Below are 8284 nucleotides of genomic sequence, written 5' to 3' on the forward strand. Positions count from 1 at the left end.
GAATAGAAGCTGGTGCAACATTACTAACCAGCAAGTTCAATGAATGGAAACTGGATGGGAACAAAAAGCTGAAAGATTCTTCTTAGATATTGAAGTACAACTCTGTTTTAGCTCCACTATAATACATTGTTTGGAACATACAATTAAATCTGAAGTGCCACACCGTGCTTGCTGGTTTGGTAGCAAGTTTTCTTATAAAGGCAATGAGCCTTTTCAAAACATTTTACCAATAGGAAGTCTCTATGAAATCTTCTCTTGAACCTGTTTATCCCTGGCGATCTTTAAAGTTACTCTTATCTCAATCTTTTTCTATCTATGAAGTGGATTCTGGGTGGTTTGCCGTCTTTTCATGGCATGGGGAATTTCCAACATCTTCCCTGGTTTTTTCTCTCTCTCAAGAACCCAATGTGATTTGTAATATTTTTTAGAAGTGTTTAGAACAGATGCACTACTTCGGGATTTTTAGTTTATAAGACATCATCTCTATGATTTGTCAACACTTGGAGTTTATGAAAGTAATATGTTGGATGGATTGTAAAGGAAAGCTATAAGGTGAAGAATTAAAATTGGAAGTCCTATCCTAATGGAAAATATATGGTACAGGGCTATCTGTGAGGTTGTCTGCAAAATGGCCTTTCTCTTAGGACAGTAATGGCGAACCTTTTCGGCACAGAGTGCCCAAACCGGAACGTGCGTGCATGTGCACACTGGAGTACCAGAAACCCGAAGACCAGCTGGTTGGCACACGCATGCCTATTTGGGGGGCATTTTTGGCCGTATTTCAGGCCATTTTCAGGTCATTTTTCAGGCCTGAAAGCAGCCCAGAAAATGGCCCGAAAAACAGCCTGTTTTTTGGTCATTTTTGGCTGTTTTTCAGGTCATTTTCAGGCCATTTTACAGCACTCTGGCCCACTAAAAGACCAGCTTTGTTTCTGGAAACCAGAAGAGCAGCTAGTGATGGTGCACGTGCCCAGAGAGGGCTCTGCGTGCCACCTGTGGCATGCGTGCCATAGGTTCGCCATCACAGCCTTAGGACATCTATCTGTCCAAAGAAGTCAGATAGGGTGGCATGCTCCTGGTCCCTTGCCTCAAATACCCTGTTTCCCCCAAATTAAGACATCCCCTGTTAATAAGCCCAATTGGGCTTTTGAGCACATGGCAATAAGGCCAAGTGCTTATTTCAGGGTTCAAAAAAATATAAGACAGGGTCTTATTTTCGGAGAAACACGGTACTGTCATCTAATGGAAAAGAAATGACATTGCTATAGTTATATACTACAGGCACATAATCAAGCAGAGGAAATAGATGGACTTTTTGCCACTGTTAATAAATATGTGCATAAAAGTGAGCGAGTAGATATTATCTACTTAAATTCTCAGAAAGATAAAAATCCCTCTTCAAAGACTTCTCAGTAAGCTTAACAGCCATGGAATAATAAAAGCCAGGTCCTCTTATGGTTAAGCAACTGGCTACAGAATAGAAAACAAAGAATAGGAATAAATGGATATTTCTCACAATGGAGGGATGTAACTAGTGGAGTGTCCTAGGATTCCATCCTAGGACTGATGCTTTTTAATATATCTACAAATGAGCTGGAAATAAACATGACTAGTGGAATAGCCAAGTTTGATGATGACATTAAATGGTTCTGAGTGGTAAAAACAATGAGACAGTGAAAAGCTCTAATGTGTGTCTGCACATTAGAGGAGTGGGCATTGAAATGGCAGATGCCACTCAATATGAGCAAATGTCAAGTGACATGCATTGGTGTCAAAAATCCTAACTATTCATACAGACTAATGGAATCAGTGACTGATGTGGAAGGAGATTTTGGAATAATAGTAAACGGTTCCAGGAAGGTGTCATCTGCTATAAAAAAAAAAGGCCAACAGTATGTTAGGGATAATAAATGATATTGAAACTAGAGATGTCAATATCATGATGTCTTTATTGAATTAATGGTCAATCCCACCTGAAATGTTGCATTCAGTTCCAGGAATCTCATCCGAAAAGATTATAGTGGAACACCTAAGAACTTCAAGGCGATGGAACAGCTTTCCTATGAGGAAACTACTGGAGTTAACTACTGGAGCTACTGTGTGCAGTTTCCAAAGGAGGCAAATGAAAAGTGACATGAATACAGTATACAAATCTGTGCATGGACTGGATAAAGGGAGGAAGAGACCCTCTTCTCAAAATACTTCTTGTGCCACATCCGTCATTGGACATCGGCAATCATGTTGGCTATTTTTATCAGTAGCTCCACAAAAAAGTGCTGCTGAGTTTTGTCCAAACCAGTCCCTTAGATTTTGAAGCCATGATGTTCTTCTTCTGCCTGGACTTCGTTTGCCTTCAATCTTTCCCTGGAGGATTAAGTTAAGTATGCCATATTTTTCTGGGTGTCTCATCACATGCCCGAAATATTCTAACTTTCACTTTTTAATGGTTTTGATGATTTCCCTTTGCTTTCCCAGGCGGCTTATCACCTCCTCATTCCTGATTTTGTCAACCCAGCTTATACGTAACAGCCGTCTGTAAATCCACATTTCAAAGGCTTCTAGTCTCTTCAAGTGGCTTCCTGTCAGAGACCAACTCTCTACTCCATAGAGCAGGATAAAAAAGATGTAACATCTGACAACCCTCTCAAAATACTAGAACCAATTAAATTGAATCCTGATTAGGATTAGGATAGACAAAGAATTTGTTTTAACACAATATGCAATTGAATTTATTGACAAACTGAACAAGAACAAATCATCAATTTGCTCTCATAAGTTTTGGTGTCAGTTAACAGCTTACCTCCCCCCCCAAAAAAGGTTTGAATTAATTAATGGAAGTTATGGAAATAAATGGCTATTATTCTCTAACAGCATTTAACCATCTCTCTATGCCCAGAAGAGGGAGAATTCATATGCATGAGTAGATGCAAATTTCCTAAATTCTGGGTCCTACTTGCACTCTCCAGGTGCATTCTGGCATCTCTAAGAGGCACTTCAGTTTACCTCTTGGAAAGACTAAGTCAGGGGTGAAATCCAGCAGGTTCTGACAGGTTCTGGAGAACTGGTAGCAGACATTCTGAGTAGTTCGGAGAACCGGCAAGTGCCACCTCTGGCTGGCCCCAGAGTGGGGTGGGAATAGAGATTTTGCAATATCCTTCCCCCAGGAGTAGAGAGGGAATGGGGATTTTGCAGTGTCCTTCCCCTGCCACGCCCACCAAGCTACACCATGCCCACCAAGCCACACCCACAGAACTGGTAGTAAAAAAAATTGGATTTCACCACTGGACTAAGTGCTATGTTTTGATGTTGGTGAACAGCTGACCATCAGGAGGTACAATGAGACTGATTGTATCAAGAGGAAACATTATGAACCTGTTAAAACAGTGCTGAATGAGCACATGAGTGAACAAATCTGAAAATGGCAAATCTGAAAAATAAGATAAATTATTCCATCCATCCCTAAAAGCAACTTGGATTGGAAGATTGTCCCTCTATTTATTTATTTTATTATTCATATTTCTATGCCGCCCACTTTCCGAGGACTCTGGGCGGCTTACACCAAAGACAGTATACTAAATAGCATATTGCCCCCAATAATCTGGGTCCTCATTTTACCCACCTTGGAAGGATGGAAGGCTGAGTCAACCTTGAGCTGGTGAGATTTGATCTGCTGATCTGCTGAACTAGCAGGCAGCTGAAGTAGCTGCAGTACTGCACCCTAACCACTGCGCCATCTCGGCTCTAAATGTCACTATGAAATCTACCAACTGTGATTCGTTTCAGGATGAAAATGATACTGTCTGAACAGTGAATATCTTAAGTTAAATTTATCTGCATTGCCATGTGGGTCCTATGAGGATTCCCTTTTCATTTCTGTTTGCCGTTCTACCACTGCTACTGCCGCTATGAAGACAAGAGCTATGAAATACAGTTTTGAATTTTTGCTTAGTCATAAAAGAGACAACACAAAATTAAGATCTGCAATATGATTATATTAAAGCCATTGCGCAACGTGAGCTTGCTATTATTTCTAAGAAATAAAGGAATTAATTGTACTTTACATAAAGGAACATCCAGTTCCGCATGATCAATTTAGTGTGTTTGAAAGTACTTGGCAAGAAGAATACTGCCTTTATGTAACAGAAAATGGTAATTAACTGCACAAATGGAATCCAGGAGTTAAATGCCACCATTTGCATTGATGTGAATACACAAGCTGATGCACAACAGAAAACCAGTTCCAATAGCAGTTGGTGTAATACGTCTTACTAAAATGTGTCCATAATGTCTTTTTTTAAAACAAGATTCCAGTAAATCATTACAATGAACTTTTTGCCCTTGTTGTCCAAGCTTGAAAATAACATCCAAATATTATTTCTCAGAGAATTCAAGGGGAAAAAAAATCACCATTGTCTTTCAGTTTTGATGGCAAAGGATCTTTTATTGATATTTCCCGCCAAAAAGAAAAGAAAATGCTTCTCTTTTAGTTAAATATTTCTGGATGGGTGTGGTGGACTTCTTCATCATGTAACCAAGAGCTGTTTTGTGAATGAATGTCTTTCACTGTATACCATATTCCTGTGATGGCGATATGCCATATTGGTCGGCACGCGAGCTCAGCTCCGGCACACATGTGCATGCCAGCCAGCCAATTTTGGGGCCTTCTGGGCCCATCAGAAGTAGGGAAACAGGCCATTTCTGGCTTCTGGAGGGCCTCCGGGGGGTTAGTGGGGAAAGCTGTTTTCACCCTCCCCAGGCTCCTAGAAAGCCTCTGGTGCCTGGGGAGGGCGAAAAAACGGGCCTACTGGGCCCACTGTGCCATTGTGTGCCCAAAGTGGGGGGAAGTGTAGGTGGATCATGTGTTCATGCAGGGGGGGTGGGGTGCATAGAATTACGGGTGTGGGCACGTGCGCGCACGACCTCCCCGCGCTCCCCCCACTTTTGGCACACGATGGCAAAAAGGTTAGCCATCACTGCCATATTCAATGTAGTCTTATAGGCTTCCAGCATTTCAATTAAAACCGTAGGGAAGGGAGGAATCCCCCCCTCCAATGCAAATTATTCGTATTAGGAATTATGAACAAAGAAAGAACTAGAGAGTGATGGAAAGTGGATGTAGAAGACATCCACTTTATTCTCCTAAACTGGGCCAGATTATTTATTAATTTTTTTACTTGCCCTGTTTTGATGGAAGATTTCCTCATAAGATTCCATTGATAGTTCTACAGCTCATCTTATAAATGAAAATGCCATGGCAACCACACACAAACAAATTGCATGTTGAGGAGAACTACAGTACTGCTCAATGCTTGTTTGACTAGAATGTCTTGATATAGAGGATATAATAGATTCAGTGTTTAACAGGAATTTGCCCTTAATTTGGAAAGACTTTTGATATTAAGCCTCTCTTAATCATCCCGTGCACACGGTTTTGGAATGAGGAATGGACAGGAATGAGTCATTGAGGGCCTTTGAATCACTAATCAGCCATTGTGGCCACCAATTGGAAACCACTGGAGAAGTAAAAAACAGAGTAGAGACAGATGTGAAGCCCAGATTCTTTGGGCTTTACAAAGAATGCTTGAGAATGATCTGAACAGAGAAAAACACCAAACATAAAACAAATAAAAATCGAAAGACGAAAATCAAACTTTGTGTAAGGGATGACTTCAGTTTGTGAAACATTGTCCTTGATATTGCCAGAGGGATTATCCTGGCAGGACAACTTATTGTGGATAAATATTAACTCTCTTTATTAAACAGCCGCCTTGATTCACTTTGTTGTAGAGCAGGGGTGTCAAATTCATGGCGTCACAGCATCGTCACATAATGTATCACAACTTTTTCCCCATTTGCTAAACTGGGTGTGGGCATGGCCAGTGCATGATACATCCAGCCCGTGGACCAGGACTTTGATAGCCTTGTTCTAGAGATTTAGGACAGGTCTTCCATAGGCATATAACAGTAAGTCCTTGACCTTTTTTTTTTTTTTCCTATGGCAAGATCCTTTATAAGATATATGGGCTTTGGCTAGCTTTTTGGGAGGGAAGAGATGAAAAGGCTGCATTGCAATGACTGCTTTCCAAACATTTTCACATATAAGAACTAGCTAAAATACCGTATTTTTCGCTCCATAAGACACACTTCATGAAAGTGGGTGGAAATGTCTGTGTATCTTATGGAGTGAATATCGCAGCTGGGCCACGGCGGTGGAGTCCTTTTACAGTGCTGAATCCCGCTAGAGTGCAGGAGTTAATAGACAGAACTGGCACATGAGAGGACACCTATCTGTGGTCCTCTCGGGCTCCACCTCCTGCCCTCACTACACTGCTATTCCATATTTGGTGCTCCAAATGCACACTGAGACTGCGCTCCAGATTCATATTTTTTTCTTTGTTTCCTCCTTAAAACCTAGGTGCATCTTATCATCCAGTGCATCTTATGGAGCAATAAATACATTAGTTTTTATCAGAGTTTGCAGTAGAAATCAAATCCTGAAAAGCACACACAGATAACTGATGCAGCAGGATTTATTAACTTCTTTATATACATATAATACATGAAGATAAATGTACAATACCAATATAGATTCTTCTTCAAGGTAGTAGCAGTTACAAGCAAAACACAAGGCAGGAGAGAACAGTTAGTTTCATTTCAGCAGAGCAGACTAGTTTCAGTTTCTCTGCACTGACTCAGAAGCTGCAGGGCTAAGCCATGCCCTGGCTCTAGTCTGTCTCAGCTCCCAAACAGCCCTCATTGGCTGACCCAGTTGCTATGCCTATTCATCGGCTGATCTATTCCAGTCTATGAATATTCATACTCTGACAGTTTTTTTCCTGGATCAACCTTGGAAAAACACTTCTGCAGTGTTTTGGAGTCTACCACTAAAGGAAGGAACTCACACATTCAATATTTTAAATACATTTTCTGAATATGTAAGCAGCAGGTTGTGTGATTCTTTGGATCCAATTAAAAAAAGGATGAGGGGAAACAAATGTAGCCCTAATCTAACTTTTTAAAGCAGCCATCTGCTTTCTCAGGTTCATAACATAAGAAGAACATATCTTCACAGTTGTGGGAAACCACCTTGGCTTCTGTCAACAGTATTAGACAGTGATGTGTTTATTGTTTGCACTGCAAAGTAACTTTTTGGAATATATCCCAAAACTCTGTATAGTTCTAAAAAGCAGGCTTGTGATTATTTTGATCAGCTTTATGAGACTGTTATCTATGTTTATCTGATCATAAGTTTCTCTGAATGCAATTGGACATTTCTGAGAATACTAATTATCAAAATGCACATTTCCCCTTCTGTTTATTAGTTGGTTGTTAATGGAAGACATGAAGTAGAGCTTCATGTTTGAGAGGTTCAAAAAATTAAATCTGTCAGGGTTTTTTATATATATAAATCTATTGAAAGATTTAAAAGAAAGAGTAAAAGTTAATACAAACTAAAATAGTAAAGAAGGAAAAAAATAAAATAGTATAAGAAAGAAAAAAGAAAAGACAACCCTAAAGAATATATATAAAAAGGGGGAAAGATATAAATAAGTGCCTTTTTTTTTCAGAAGCTATAAACTATAATTTAGATTTACCTCTTTCTCTAAAGTTACATCATGACCCCCTTTTTTCTGTAACCTATCCTATCTCATTATCAAAACCATAGATCATAACTTATATTTTTTTGTTTTACGCAAAAAAAGCCCATAAGGGGTTTCCAGTCAGCAATAAATGAAGATATTATCTTGTCTCTAATCAAACTGGTCAATCTGCCAATCGGTTCTGTAGTTGATGTCATTACTTCTTGCCAGAAACTGTAGATTTACCCAATTTTTTGACGAAGAGGTGCGGTGGCTCAGTGGCTAAGATGCTAAGCTTGTCGATCGAAAGGTCGGCAGTTCAGCTATTCAAATCCTTAGTGCCTCGTAACGGGGTGAGCTCCGTTACTTGTCCCAGCTTCTGCCAACCTAGCCAGTAAAAAATGCAAGTAGAAAAAGAGGGACCACCTTTAGTGGGAAAGTAACAGCGCTCCGTGCGTCTTTGGCATTTAGTCATGCTGGCCACATGACCACGGAGACGTCTTCAGACAGCGCTGGCTCTTCGGCTTTGAAACGGTGATGAGCACTGCCCCCTAGAGTCAGGAATGTCTAGCAAATATGTACAAAGGGAACCTTTACCTTTACTTTACCTTTTGAGGAGAGGGCAGGATTGCTCCCTTGAAATTAACAACAACACCTGAATTTATTTACCAATAAAAAAGGTGAATATTTATTTATTTATTTAT

Source organism: Pituophis catenifer, unplaced genomic scaffold (genome assembly GCF_029215685.1).
Source record: "Pituophis catenifer annectens isolate HBS135680 unplaced genomic scaffold, rPitCat1.0.hap2 SCAF_7, whole genome shotgun sequence".
NCBI lineage: Eukaryota > Metazoa > Chordata > Lepidosauria > Squamata > Colubridae > Pituophis > Pituophis catenifer.